General features: G+C 44.2%; 1 non-coding gene across 1 annotated transcript; it reads left to right on the top strand.

Moving 5' to 3' along the window:
* The first annotated feature begins 14,389 nt into the window (after positions 1-14,389).
* LOC114808371 lies at positions 14,390-14,527 on the top strand. The gene has a single exon (XR_003756218.1). It is a non-coding gene; the product is annotated as a small nucleolar RNA SNORA7 (small nucleolar RNA).
* Positions 14,528-15,284: the final 757 nt, after the last annotated feature.

Genomic DNA, 15,284 nt, shown 5'->3' with positions numbered 1-15,284 from the left:
GCCAAGCACTGTACTAAACACAAGGGTAGATACAAGATCATCAGGGCGGACACAGTCCCTGTCCCACATGGGACTCACAGTCGAAGTAGGAGAGAGTAGGATTTAATCCCCATTTTATAGATGAGGAAACTGAAGCACAGAGAAGTTAAGTGATTTGCCCAAGGTCACACAGCAGCCAAGTGGCAGGGCCAGAAGTAGAACTCAAGTCTTCTGATACCCAGGCCTGGTCTTTTGTCATTAGGCTACGCTATTTCTCTATAGGCATATATGCAGGTGTGTGTGGGTGTGTGAATCCATCACATTCAAAGATGACACTCCTTATCCAGCGAATGTGAATATGGCTGAAAAGACCGATGTGGGATGGCCACACTCTCCTACAATGTTTACAAGTAAAGATAAATAGTTTCTTGTGTCCCTGGGTTTATTACCCATCGGGCCTCTCCCTACTTTTGACTCTGCTTCCTTACATCCCAGTTTTCATGAAGCCTTTGGTATAGGAGAGAGCCCTCTCCCTTTTATTTGTACTTGCTGCAGTGGTCTCCTAATGGTCCACGGTTATATACATTGCTTGAGTCTCTGCTTTATCATATCTTTCAAATTGTTTTCTGCTCTATGGTGGGCATGTATCCCTTTTCCGCTCCCTATAGAGCAACTGTTTGGGTATCCTGCTGTCATCTGTTCTTCCCCCATGTCTGTGTGGCTGTGAGTATTGCTTCAGTGCTGGTGAACTGACTGCATTCCCAGATCTTGATTTTGGCAAAGCTGTCCTGCCATCAGGGGTTGAGGATGGTTCGTAGATGATGCTGATGAAACTGCTGCAGGAGCTGGATTTGGGTTCTCTACTAGGTTTAGATCTCTATTCTATTCTGTTTTCTATCACTCCATCGGTGCATTATTGGACAGCATACTGCTAGGAAGCAGAATTTAGTGGCTGTCTGTTTTAAGTTGTGGTTTGCCAACCAACTTTGAGTTGTATGTAGTTTCCTGTTACATGACTTCTGATTTCTTCAGACATCTGACCAGAACTTAGTGTTGCACCTGTAAAGTGAGTCATAACCATTTGCGTGTCTTCTCGTGTATGCATCTCTGGGGCAGTGTCATTTACCTATAGAAGTTCCTGAAACACTGACTCAAAAACTTTTAGTAAGCTGTTAACCTGTTGAGGTGGAAGAGTTTCCCAGTAGAACAGAGACTTATTCTAGCTCCAGCTTGCAGATCATCAGTGGTATTTATTAAACATTTACTATGTGCTAAGCGCTAGGGACAGTATTATACAACAAGGTTGGTAGATACGTTCCCTGCCCTCAACAAGCTTACAGTTTAGAGGATCTCTCACTGCATTTTCAAGCATGGTGAGAATAGGTTGAACTTGACCAACCTACTACACAACCCTGTTTCACTCCAGCAGTGATGGAGAAAGGATCAGACAGGTCACCTTCCACTCTAACTTGACTAACCATCCCATCGTGTAATAGCCAAAGAATCATGGTAAATTTCCCAGAACAGATTAATTTGTTTGAAAATTTCCAGAAGCTGGGACTGTTATGCCATTTATTAACCATTTATTATGAGATAAGCACTGGGAGATAAGCACATCGAATATTAGCCTCACAATTCCCATTTTACAGATGGAAAAACTGGAGCACAGAGAGGGTAAATGACTTGTGCAAGATCAGACAGCAGGCCAGTGGCAGTGCTGGGACTAGAATTGAGGTCTCTTGATTCCCAGGCCTATGCTCGATTCAATATCAATCAATTATACTTATTGAATGTTTGCTGTACTAAGTTCTTGGAAGAGTGCAGTACAGTATAGTTGGTAGACACAATCCCTGCCCACAAGAGAAGCAGCATTGCCTACTGGATAGAGCACGGGCCTGGGAGTCAGAAGGACCTGGATTCTAATCACGTTTCCACTGCTTGTACGCTATGTGACCTGGGGAGGGTCACTTAACTTCTCTGAGCTTCAGTTCCCTCATCTGTAAAATGGGGATTACGACTGTGAACCCAATGTGGGACAGGGACTGTGTCCAACCTGATTAGCTTGCATCTAACCCACTGCTTAGAACAGTGCCTGGCACATAATGATGGTGTAGTTATGGTGGGAAATGATAAATGCTTGGATCAGCATGGTAACGGTTTGGATGGAGAGGAGAAGACTGACAGGATTTAGTGACAGATTGAATATGCAGGTTGAATGAGAGAGATGAGTAGAGGATAAATCCAGGTTACTGACTAGGGAAACGGAAGATGGTGGTGTTGTCCACAGTAAGGGGAAAGTCAGGGGGAGGGCAGGGTTTGGGTGGAAAGATGAGGAGTTCTGTTTTCAGTAGACCACACTGCCTTTCAAATACTTTTGTAATTTCGGTAAACATGCTATAGAGGCCTTGGTGGTGGTCTTTGCACTTTTCCTGTATCTGTCACACTGCAAAGCTCAAATCTGTTTTGTTGGTTTTTTGTTTGTTTGTTTTATAGTATTTGTTAAGCACTTACTATGTGCCAGGCACTGTACTAAGTGCTGAAGTAGATACAAGATAATCAGGTTGGACACAGTCCCTGTCCCACATGGGGCTCAAAGTCCTAATCCCCATTTTACAGATGAGGTAATTGAGGCCCAGAGAAATGAAGTGACTCTCCCAAGGTAACACAGCAGACAAATGGTGGAACGGGGATTAGAACCCATGTCCTCTGACTCCAAGCCCGTGCTCTTTCCACTAGGCCACATTGAGACTACACTACTCCATTCCTTCCAACACTAAGCTAAAAATCTCATGCTCTATTTTGGTTTCTAGTTGCTAGAGAGTCAGTGGTGCTTTCCAACAGTTCCTTTGGTACCTAAGAAGTCTCACTCAGGGGTGAAGTGCGTAACCCAAATGGAAAGGGGCTAGTAAAAGTGCTCGACTATTTTCTCTTGGGCACAAGGTGGAAGAGACTCTTTCAACCAAATATACTTGGATTCCATCTCATCAGCAGCATTATCTCTGACCATGGAGCAGAAAGATATTACAGTGTCATGGCTGGAGTAAGAAACGATGCTGATGAAGCTATCCTATCTAAGGTTTGTGGATGTCTGGGGGAAGGGTTTAAGCAAAATTTTGAAATCACAAAAGTTCTGGCATATGTAGCAGACATTTTATTGAACAAATGCAATTTAGGAAGGGAGAGGAAACAAATTTTTTGACTTGAAGCCTCTGTTCCAGCTAGGGTAGTTGCACTAAACCCAGCCCATACTCTTCCCTCTTCTGCCTTGAGAAAACTCTCACTTATGGAGTAGTTGAGCCAACCCCCATTTATGGAATAGCTTATCCTTCCACTATCCCCTCTGCCCTTCTCATCTTTGGGTATTTGTTAAGTGCTTACTATGTGCCAGGCACTGTACTTAGAGCTGGGGTGTATACAAGCAAATCAGGTTGGACACAGTCCCTGCCCACGTGGGGCTCACATTCTCAATTCCCATTTTGCAGATGAGGTAACTGAGGCCCAGAGAAGTGAAGTGACTTGCTCAAGGTCACACAGCAGACTAGTGGAAGAACTGGGATTAGAATCCTTGACCTTCTGACTCCCAACCCCATGCTCTATCCACCTCACCATGCTGCTTCATGGCCTAGTGGAATTAGCACAGACCTGGGAGCGGGGAGACCTCGGTTCTAATCCTAGCTCTTGCCTGCTGTGTGACCTTGGGCAAGTCACAACTTCTCTGTGTCTCAGTTTCCTTAGCTGTAAAATGGGGGTTCAATACTTGTTTCCCCTTTTACTTAGAAAGTGAGCCCCATGTAGGACAGGAACTGTGTCCAACCTGATTATTTTGTATCTACCCCAGTGCTTAGTACAGTCGTTGGCATACAGTAAGTGCTTAAATACCCCAATTATTATTGGTAGTATTATTGAAAGCTTGAGCAAAATCTGGTCCTTAAAACTTCACTTCTGAATGGTTTAATAGGTTTCTGGAATTTCACATTTTTGTGAGAATGTGACAGTAAACTGCGCTTTATACACCCCTAGCCAGGAAGCATTTGGTGACATAATACAACTCTCTGCAACCAAGAATCCAGTAAAGTTTGGAAATAAAATGAAGCTCCGACTCACCTTTAATGAAGTGCGCATTTTGGGCAAGGAATTAGAGTCTGACCATGTAAAGGAGAACAGCTATAAGTTTTTAAAATAGCCCATTATTAACAATCTTCACCAAATCGACCTGTACCCACAGCGCAGTCAACCTTTTAACAAGCTGGACAATGGCTGAGGTAATTATGGGGGGAAATTACTGCTCCGGTGAAATGTAATCAATGGTTTATTACAGCAAAAAAAGATGTGTTTTTCCTCATTTCCTCTTCAACCTCCCCCTCCTGTCCACAATCCTTGGGCTGCAGCTCGGGGAAAATGATGCTCCTGCCCTTCCCTGGCCCTGGCAGAGTCCATGTGTTTCCACAGATCTGAATGAGGCAATAGAGGCTGCATCTTGAAAGGTTTTCCATTTTAATATCCCTTAATGACCAATAATGAATTCTTTAGAGTTAATCTGCTGTTCGCATGAAAACAATTCAGAGTGTTAAAAAAAAATCAATCATTAATGAGCGGTAAATGACAGCTCCACAACAACACAGCTGTATTTTTGTTAAAGTGATTAAACATTGTCTGCATCCATAATTGCATGGTTAATAAGAATGTTGAGCACCAAGTCAAGCATTGTTGCTAACGATGACAGATTAGGATGCTACAAATGTTTTAGAATTATGGGCCTACATTTTCAAAGGCGGTCCCTGGAACAGAACACAGGCAAATCGACTGAAGACTTAATTTGCATGGGCCATTACCATGTTTGTGCATGTCATTTGGGAGGCTGGTAGTTGAGACCCATTGAAAATCTAGCCCATTATGACTGCAAATGATTGTAATTAATAGTAACCGATCTTCCTCTGCCCAGGGCTGGTGGTTGGGATAGAGCCCTCTGAGGTATGATGGGTGATAATAGAACTGGAGTGGGGAATCAATGGATGAAAGACAAAGTGTAGAGCAAAGGGGTAAAAGTAGTGAAGGATGGTTTAGTTCAGCCTTGCAAATAAATAAAACAAAATCACCCTCCTGGACCATTATTTAGGTACAGGTGGCTGATGGGGTTGTGGAGCGGGAAAAGCATGTTTGGAAACCTCCTTCGAGGTGGGAAGAAATGTGAATGGGGTCAAGGGATAAAGGAATTGAGCTGCTAGATTCAGAGCCCTCTTTAAATCCTTCACCTGTGTGCACAGTGGCTAGCATTCTTCTGGGACCTGATGCGAGAAAAATGCTAACTAGCTGTCCTTCAGATTTAAAAGTGATATTATCAATAGTAAGAGCCGCCTATCCCTTCATGTGAATGTGGTAAAAAGACTAAGCATGACCCACAGTCCATTCTACACTGTTTACACAGAAGTATCACAGCTGATGTTTTTGCTAGTCACACACCCTGCCTTCTTAAAAAAGAAAAATCTGCCCCTTGGGCTCCTCATCGTCCCAGAGATTTTGTGGCAGGAGAGCAACACTCCTGATTGTAGCCTATCAGCCTGGTTTCTCTAAAGGTGTTGTCTCTGAAAGTCTTCTGATGCAGCACACTGTTTGAAACTGTGCTTCATTATGTCTTTAAAACATCAATTCTGCCCTCCCTGCTTTTATGTACCCTCTTTCAAATCACCATATAGAAGCTGCTTGGACATCCTACTCTTGTCCACTCTCCTTAGGTGTCCCACTAAACAAGAATGTGAGCCCCATGGGAGAAAGGGACCGTGTCAGACCTAGTACAAATAATAGTCATTTTGGTATTTGTTAAGTACTTATTTATTACATTTTTATTACACATTAGGCACTGTACTAAGCGCTGGAGTAGATAATAATTACGGTGTTTGTTAAGTGCTTACTATGTGCCAGGCACTCTACTAAGTGCTGGGGTGGATACAAGCAAATCAGGTTGGAACAGACCTTGGCACATAGTAAGCGCTTAACAAATACCATCATTACTATTATTATTGTCCCAGATAGGGCTCACAGTCTCAATCCCCATTTTATAGACGAGGTAACTGAGGCACAGTGAAGTGACTTGCCCAAGGCCACAAAGCAGGCAAGTGGTGGTGCCGGAATTAGAATCCAGGTCCTTCTAACTTCCAGGCCCGGGCTCTATCAAGTAGGCCACATGTATCTAACCCAGCACTCAGAAAAGTGCTTGACCCACAGTAAGCACTTAACAAACGCCCTATAATCATAATAATCAGAATGTTGATAACAATAATAATGCTGGTAACCCGAGTGTTGGGATATTGCCTAGACATTTGATTTAGAGAGTGCTATACAGATGATGCTGTTAGGCACCTTGAGACTTTAGTCTGTAAACTCCTTGTGGGCAGGGATCACGACAACTAACTCTGTTTTATTGTAACTCTACCAATAGTTTAGTACAATGTTCTGTACCCAGTAAGTACTCAGTACATTTCATTGAATGATTGATAGATTAAGAAACTGGTCACGCCTTCAGTACCCTCTCAGGATCACATCTGAAGAGTTTCCAGTCCTCTACCAGTCACAGTTACAGGAGGCAGAGTCAAGCAGCGGCATACCCATTCCATTCCTAGCTTGGGCAGTAGCTAGCGAGTGGAAGGCGAACTGCTGCAAGCCAAAACTCACCTGTGCTGGGCAGCAGCGGCATGGGAGAGAGTCAAGGGCAGAGACTCGAGTTTACTGCGCGGAGAAGGTGATGGTAAACCACTTCCGTATTTTTACCAAGAAAACTCTACGGATACATTACCAGAGCGATTGCAGATGGAGAATGGGGAGTTCTGGGAGAGATGTGTCCATGGAGTCACTATGGGTCAGAGACAACTCAACAGCATAAGACATTCTTCCTGTGGTTCAGTCATAGAAAAGGATTAACACCTCAAATTTAGTACTGGTGGTAGTAGTGTTTCTTGAGCAACCAGTTCGTTCCGTGCACTGTTCTGAGTGTTTGGGAATTATAGAATAAAGAAGTGACATCTTCCCTACCCACAAGGAACTCACACTCTATGTGGGGAGACAGACATAAAAATATTTCCAACCAGAGTCATCAAAATCAAAAATTGAATGTACAATTGAATAAACATATATACAGGATTCCTCAGTAGGGGTATAAAGAAATTCATAAGTGCCAGCCTTGGCTGATGGGTTTATACAGTGTAGGATGCTGGAAGGTTAATTGAGGATGGCTTGTTGGAGGAGGTGGGGATTTTTAGGAGGAGCTTTATAGACTTTTAGTTTGATAGCAAGCTTGTTGTTTCATTACCACACTCAGTCAGTTGAACAAAGGAAACTGGCCTTCTTGATTGAATTTTCTAACTTTGTCTATCTGAATACTTGGTTGATGCTCCTGGCTAACATGGAGTCAGGGAATGCATCTATTATATTGTTGTGGTACTCTCCTAAGTGCTTAGTACAGTGCCCTGCACAAAGTAAGCACTCAATAAATATAATTAAGTAGAATAAAAGGACAGTGTATATTCATTTAATTCCATATTGGCTGGCCATATTACTGTGAAGTAGCCTGTGAACTTTGGTGAACCTCTTAGAGTAGCCAAATTAGCTTATTTGAGTTCCAACTGTGCAGAGAAGTGCACTAAAATGCCTGAGAGTATCAATTAAATATAAAAGACCAGGTTCTAGACCTTGAGAAATTTATGATCTAATGGAGGAGATAAGTGGAAACAAATTACCAGTCATACAATAGGTAAAAGTCAAAAAGGGACAGAAGTGATAAAAAACAAAAATAAACTAGTGAATAAGCAGATACACAGGAGTGCTAAAGTGGTTGATGGGGTGCTGCCACCAGCAAGGCTTCCTGAAAAAGGTGACTTTAGGGGAATCTTGAAGAAGGGGCGGAACGCGATTTGCTGGATTTGAGCCCAGGCCAGTTATGCAGAGAGAAAGATATGAGCAATGGATCAGAGATGGGAGAGTGAAGAGGGAGAGAGAGACTTAGAAGTTCAGCATGGGGGGAGTAAAGCAGGAGAGCTGAGTATAATGAGGGAAGAGACCAGATAGGGTGACAGCTGGTGGAAGGCCTTGAAACCAATGGTCAGGCATCTTTTTGTTTTATGCCAGAAGAAGTGATTATTCTCCCCAACTCTCAGGGTTAGGGGAGGATTAAGCACTTAAATGATTATAAAGCATTTTGCAAATAGAAAGTGCTCTAGAAATGCTAAACCAAAAGAACAATTTACATGGCAATGGCCTGGAACCAGCTCTTTCTTCTCCCTTGCCAAGAGTGATTAAAAAGAAAACGAGCCACTGCAGTGGGTGGGCTCTTGAGCTGGTTTGGGAAGGTCTCGGAAGAGATGGACAAATCCCAGAGTTCACAGGTACTTTCTGACTGAGGTGTTGAAAGAGGATAACATAATGAAGACTACGGGTTGCCTTGGGGGAGACGTGGAAGGGCTCTAAAGCATTTATGACCCTTTGGTATGAAAGCTTCCTGGCCAATAAAAGAATCACTTGGCATTTGAACTCAAATGAGCAATGTGCTCTGATGGGATCAGCATGGAGTGATTTGTGCCATTAAATGTTGTCCCTTTCCAAGTTCATAAGGTACCAGCAAGGCTTATCTGGTGAAAGCAAAGACCTCCATCATTGCTTCACATTTCCTAGTTGCTGCTTCTTCTCCTCCTCCTTTTCCTCCTCCTCCTCCTCCTCCTCCTCCTCCTCCTCCTCCTCCTCCTCCTCCTCCTCCTCCTTCTTCTCCTCCTCTTCCTCCTTCTCCTCCTTTTTCTCCTCTCCTCATTCTCTTTCTCCATTTCCTCCTCCTCATCCTCCTCCTTCTCCCCTCCACTTTCTGGGAAAGAATGTCCTGGGTCTGAAGAACTGTCTGGTCCCCCCTGATTCAAGCTCAGCATGATTGGGAAGTTGATCCAGGGCTTCTGCCCTGCAAATCAGACCCTGCTTTTGTATGTTCCTTTTGTGCAACAGGGTGAACTGGATCACCCACCACCTCAAGGTCAAAACGTTATCATGTGACTGCCTGAGCTAGCAAAGTGGAACTTGGAAGTTTGGGCGGGACGCCTCCTCCACAACCAAACCCTCTAGGTAGTCATTTCAGGCCAGGAATACAGAAGGTGTCCCTTATCTCCGTGTAAACCAAATAAGGTATGGAATGAGGTGGGGAATGGAGATTGGACAAGCAGAAACCAGAAGCCCAAGCAGCTCGTAAGGACAGGTGATAAATACCTGCCACTTCCAACGTTCTGGGCAGAAGATCGAGACTTGCAGCAGCCAGCTGCGTGCCACCTCCGCCCAGAACATGGGATGCCTGCTCTGTCTGCACCAAGTGAGGAGCAGTGGGAGGGGTGAGTGTCCCGCTGAGTGCTTGGGGGGCTGGAAGCTAGGATGCATCTCCCTGTGCATATAACGCGTAAGTGAATTCCTCCCGAGTGGGAAGCATTTGTGGGCCGGAGCTAGGTGCTTCACCATGTGAGAATAATGCCTCAGTGCATGACTCCCCAGAGGGAAGTTCAGTTCACCACATGGAAGAAGTTTTGCATGGCTCAGCCTTTCTGACTCTGGTCTCTCACACTCACTGCGCCGATCCTCAAATCCGTCCCCGTGAGACGGATGACAACTGGCAGTGGACAGAGATCTGCTGATGAGGGAAGGAAAGAGGAGGTCCAGGGATAAAGGGGAAGAGGAGCAGGGAGAGCAGAAGCAACGAGATACTATTACATCTAGCATGCTCACTTTGCTCCTCTAACACCAACCTCCTCACCTGTCTGCTGAGTGACCTTGGGCAAGTCACTTGACTTCTCTGGACCTCATTTACCCTATCTGTAAAAGGGAGATTAAATCCTACTCCCTCCTCCTTAGACTGCGAGGCCCATGTGGTACCGAAACTGTGTCCAACCTGATGAATTTACATCTACCGCAGCGCTCAGAACAGTGCTTGCCACATAGTAAGTGTTTAACAAGTACCACAATTATCATCATTATTATTATCTTGTGACTGACCCCTGTTACGGAATTTATCAGAGAAATGTCTCTGATCTCGCAATCTCATGAGAGGGTCTCATGACCTTGGTGTAGAAATGAACAGACTCAAGAGAGCGAGCTGAGAGATGAGGAAAGGGAGGAAAGTGGCTGCCCGCCCGTTCACCCCAGGGGCATATGAGTGATGAAGAGCCCCTAGCCGTCTGAACCTGGTACCTTTATTTGCGAGCATTTCCACGTTCTGCTAGACCACAACTCTTCCAGTGCATGCAAAATCCTACCCAATCCCCTTGGTTGCCCGTACTCCAGCCTCCATTCAGAACCCAGTTCTTAGGAGTGGTCCATATAAAGTAATGTAATTGACACAAGGCTGCCCAAACTTAAATGATTGATCTCCCACAGGAAGGAGATTAAATGGAGACAGGATGTCTAGTACAGTATTGGAAGGAGATAGAACAAAGACAGGATGGTCATTCGTCTAGTACACCTCTCGTCCATGTCCTACATCTGACCTAGATTCCCTCCCCCTTCATATATGACACTCTCCCTAAGTTCAAAGCCTTATTAAAATCATTTCTGCTCCAAGCCCTCATTTCCCCTACTCCTACTCCCTTCTGCATCACTCTTGCACTTGGATCTCTGTTTTCAGCCCACCCTCTACCCCACAGAACTTATATACATGCCCACAATTTATTTTAATTTCTGTCCCACCTCTTCTCTAGACTGAAAACTCCTTGTGGACAGCGAACATGTTTACCAACTCTAGTATACTGTACTCTCCCAAGCATTTAGTGCAATGCTCTGCCCACAGTAAATGTTCAGTAAATATGATTGATTGCTAATGCTACTGCTAATAATAGTAATTGTGGCATTTGTGAAGCGCTTACTATGTGCCAGGCACTGTACTAAGCACTGGGGTAGATACAAACAAATTGGTTTAGACACTGTCCCTGTCCCACATGGGGCTCACAGTCTTAATTCCCATTTTACAGATGAGGAAACTGAGGCCCAGAGAAGTGAACTGACTTGCCCAAGGTCACACAGCAGACAAGCAGCAGAGCTGGGACTAGAACCCAGGTACTTCTGACTCCTTGGCCCATGCTCTATCCACTAAGCCACGCTGCTTCTCTTCTTTCTGCTGCTTCTACTCCTCCTGCTGCTGTTGTTAAAGTGAAGATCAGGGCCTCGGAAAAGAGAGGGCCGGAATGAAGGCCTGCATAGTTTAAGGGGAGGAACAGGGTGTAATGGGGATGGGAAAAGAGTCAGGACTTGGAGATATGTCATCAAGAAGCCCAAGGAACAAAGCTGAAAGGTCATGTAGGAAATGTCATCAAATACCAGAAGGCACCCTTGGTCATAAATCAGCACCCAGATTGATGACAGATGGAAGGTGTGGCTTCCAGGGGCAGAACCGGCCGACTGCAGCAGCAGCAGCAGCAGTTTTTCCATTAATCATCCTCATGTGATTTCAGTGCTCAGTCTGATTTTGGGGTGGGAGAAATGCAATCCCACTTCCCTATAAAGCCCAATCCTTTTGCTCCCTCTATTCTGGGCACCTGGTACAAGACCATTTGTGGATAGACTATGGGTTTGGGAGTCAGAAGGTCATGGGTTCTAATCCTACCTCTCTCACTTGACTGCTGTGTGACCTTGGGTAAATCACTTTACTTCTCTATGTCTCAGTTATCTTGTCTGTAAAATGGAGATTGAGACTGAGCCCCACGTGGGCCTGGACTGTGTCCAACCCGATTGGCTTGTATCCACCCCGTGCTTATTAGAGTGCCTGACACATAGTAAGTGCTTAACAAATATTGTAATTATTATTATTCTTAGTTCAGGTCCTGATTAAACATGCGTCCACTGTGAATGCTGTTTCTTCTTTTCAATATTTATGGACTCCAAGCCTATACCTTCATCCATCTGGCGGCCACCCTGCTCTTTGAAAAGGTAAGCAAGAACAAGAACAGGCTTCCTTCTGAGGCTCATCAGGAGATGGAATAAAAGACCAGCAGAGAAGCCTTGGAGACTAGACGAAACTGGTCCTGGATGGTGGCAGAACTCTCTAAGGTGAGAAGCACTGTCAGTGGATGGGGCAGGTTCCTACTTGAGCTCATCCAATTCAGTACTCTGCTTTCAGGTAATAATAATAATTGATAATTATGGTACTTGTTAAAGCCTTCTATGTGCCAAGGACCATTCTAAGCACTGGGGTAGATACAAGTTAATCAGGTTGGACACAGTTCATGTCCCACGTGGGGCTCGCAGCCTTAATCCCCATTTATCAGATGAGGTGACTGAGGCCCAGAGAAGTTAAGTGACTTGCCCAAGGTCACACAGCAGTCATGTGTCAGAGACAGGATTAGAACCCAGGTCCTTCTGACTCCCAGGCCTGTGCTCTATCCACTAGGCAATGCTGCTAATTCCCAGAATAGAGGTGGGTGGTGGTGTTTACTGTCCCTCCTCCACCTGTTCACTCATACCATTTCCTCAGCCTGAAATTCCTCCTCTCCCCATCTTCAAATAGCGAATCAGCTATTTATACTACTTCGTGCTATCTTCTTGCTCTTCTTCCTGCTTCTGTTATTTGTAAGTCATTTTATCTTCCCTGTCTCCTTGGAAGTTTGTAAGCGCCTTGAAGGCAGAAATGTGAGTCTTGTTCCTGTTCTTTCCTAAGCTCTTAATACAGTGTTTTGTGCTCAGGGAGTGCCTTCCTTAAAGCTCTCTAGGGAGGGAAACTTTACACTCTCCCTCGGTATTCTGTTCCAGTGTTTAAGCCCCCCTGAGAGTCAGGAAGCTCTTCCATTTATTAATCCCAACTCTCTCCTGCTGCAATTTTAAACCTATTTTCTCATGGTTCTCAGAGGACATGGAGAACAGCTGGATGGCATCCTCTCCTTGAAAACCCTTCATAGACTCAAAAGCTATTATTAATTCCCTCCTCATCTTCTTTCTTCAGGTGAAAGAATCTCCATTCATTTAACCTTTCCTTATGGGAAATATCCTCCAGCTCATAAAGCATCTTTGTATCTCCTCTTTAATTTTATCACATCCTTTTAAAGGTGTGAGGACCAATCCACTAGTTTTTTGGTTTTATTCATTTAAAAGGTATTTGCTAAGCACTTACTCTGTGCCAGGCACTCTACTAAGATGAGGCAGATACAAGTTAATCAGGTTGGACATGGTCCAGGTCCCACATGGGGCTCACAGTCTTAATTCTCATTTTATAGGTGAGGTAATTAAGGCACAGAGAAGTGAAGTGACTTGTCCAGGGTCACACAACAGACACGTGGCAGAGCTGGGATTAGAACCCAAATCCTCTGACTCCCAGCTCCTTAATCTTTCCAGTAGGCTACACCACTTCCCTAAGCTCTTTGATGTCAGAGTTTGTGTCTTTTACCATAGTCTCCTAAGTGCCTAGCACAATGCTCTGCACACAATAGGCACTCAGTAGATACTGTTGCTTGAAAAACTGGACCCTTTGCTGAATGTACTGGAGAAAGTTATTGCTCTCTTGAATAAGGAATAACTGTGGTGAGCATTCCAGGACCAAGTAGCTCTGTTTTGGTTTGACAGATTTTGGTTTTTCAACTAATGCAACATTTCCTCCCTAGGGATTTCAGCTTCTTCTGGATCACTTTATTTGTGTGTTCAGATTTTTTTCTAGCGAATCTATTTTCATCAGCTCTCTTCAGGCCAGCCTGGCCTGCCCTCTTATCCAATTCCAACACTCCCCACTGGGTCAGAACCTTTCTTAACTGGTTAGCTTCTGCTTTGATTTTATGACATCAAGTGCAAACATTATTTGAATTCAAAACCAAGGAAATATGAAATCAATCTTCCTGGACTTTCTCCCAGGTAGAGAGATTTTCCGATCCACCAATCCCTCTGCAGAGAGGGGAGTAAATCAGTCAGACCTCTGTATTTATTGAGCACCCACTGTATGCTGAGGATTGTTCTAGGAAGTATAAGGAAAGATGGGATTGGAGGAAAAAAATTTGGGGAGCAGGAAGTTTTTTTTTTATTGTTGTTTTTTTTTTACAGTGGACCAACAAATAGTTTGGGTGAAGCTGAATCTCCAAAGTGGCTTTATATCCTGTATTATTTATGAATTAATCCAAAGTATATATTTGTCTCTATTTCATTAATTTCCTATTGAGTTAATCAAATGCTGAGTTGCACTGGTTTAGCAAGAACTAAAGATCACAGACCTTAGTGACCTCAACCATGGCTTATGAAGTGCTTAAGGCCACAAGCATGTCTGCTGCTGTTGGGGACCAACAGAGACTTTTTTTAAATCAATCAATGGTATTTATTGAGCGCTTACTGTGTGCAGAGCACTGTACTACAGAGTTAGTAGACACGTTCCCTGAGCATAACGAGCTTACAGTCTAAAGACTTTCTATTCAGTAATGAGACTGCTCCCCTCTCAGGGTCACACCTGGAGAGTTTCCAGTACTCTACCAGTCTGGACTATGGGAGGGAGAGTCAAGCAGAGGCCTGTCCATTCAATTCCTAGCTTGAGCAGTGGCTAGTGAGTGGAAGGCAATCTGCTATAAGTCAAAACTCACCTGTGCTGGGCAGCAGAGGTATGGGAGAGAGTCAAGGGCGGAGTCTCAAGTTGACTGCGTGGAAGGAGTCAATGGTGAACCACTTCCATATTTTCACTCAGAAAACTCTATGGATCCACTCCGAGAATGATTGTAGATGGAGGTGGGGCATTCTGGGAGAGATGCTGAATTGTACTTTCCAAGCGCTTAGTACAGTGCTCTGCACCCAGTAAGTGCTCAATAAATACAGTTGAATGAATGAATGTGTCCATGGTGTTGCTATGGGTTCAGAGATGACTCAATGGCATAACTAAAGAATGAGACCGTACTCACTACACCTGTAAGCTGTCTCTCAGTGTGTGATGTTGGCTGTGATGTTGGCCACAGGAAGGCCGTGTGAGGGAATGAAGGCAAATAATAATAATAATAACTTTGGTATTTGCTAAGTACTTACTAGGTACCAAGCACTATGCTAAGCACTGGAGTAGATATAAGATAATCAGGTCCTAAATGGGACTCACAGTCTTATTAGGAGGGAGGACAGGTATTGAATCCCCATTTTGCAGATGAGGGAACTGAGGCCCAGAGAAGTTAAGTGACTTGTCCAAGGTCACACAGCAGGTAAGTGGTGGGAGTCTCCTGACTCGCTTCCCACTAGGCTACACAGCTTCTTAGTTCAGTGCAACCACCAGCATTAAATAATAATGGTATTTATTAAGCACTTATGATGTGCCAAACATACTAAGCATTGGAGTAGATACAAGATAA

The sequence above is a fragment of the Ornithorhynchus anatinus genome, chromosome X5 (genome assembly GCF_004115215.2).
Source record: "Ornithorhynchus anatinus isolate Pmale09 chromosome X5, mOrnAna1.pri.v4, whole genome shotgun sequence".
In the NCBI taxonomy this organism is placed as follows: Eukaryota; Metazoa; Chordata; class Mammalia; order Monotremata; family Ornithorhynchidae; genus Ornithorhynchus; species Ornithorhynchus anatinus.
The sequence above is the reverse complement of the archived record's forward strand: the minus strand, read 5'-3'. Positions and strand labels throughout refer to the sequence as shown.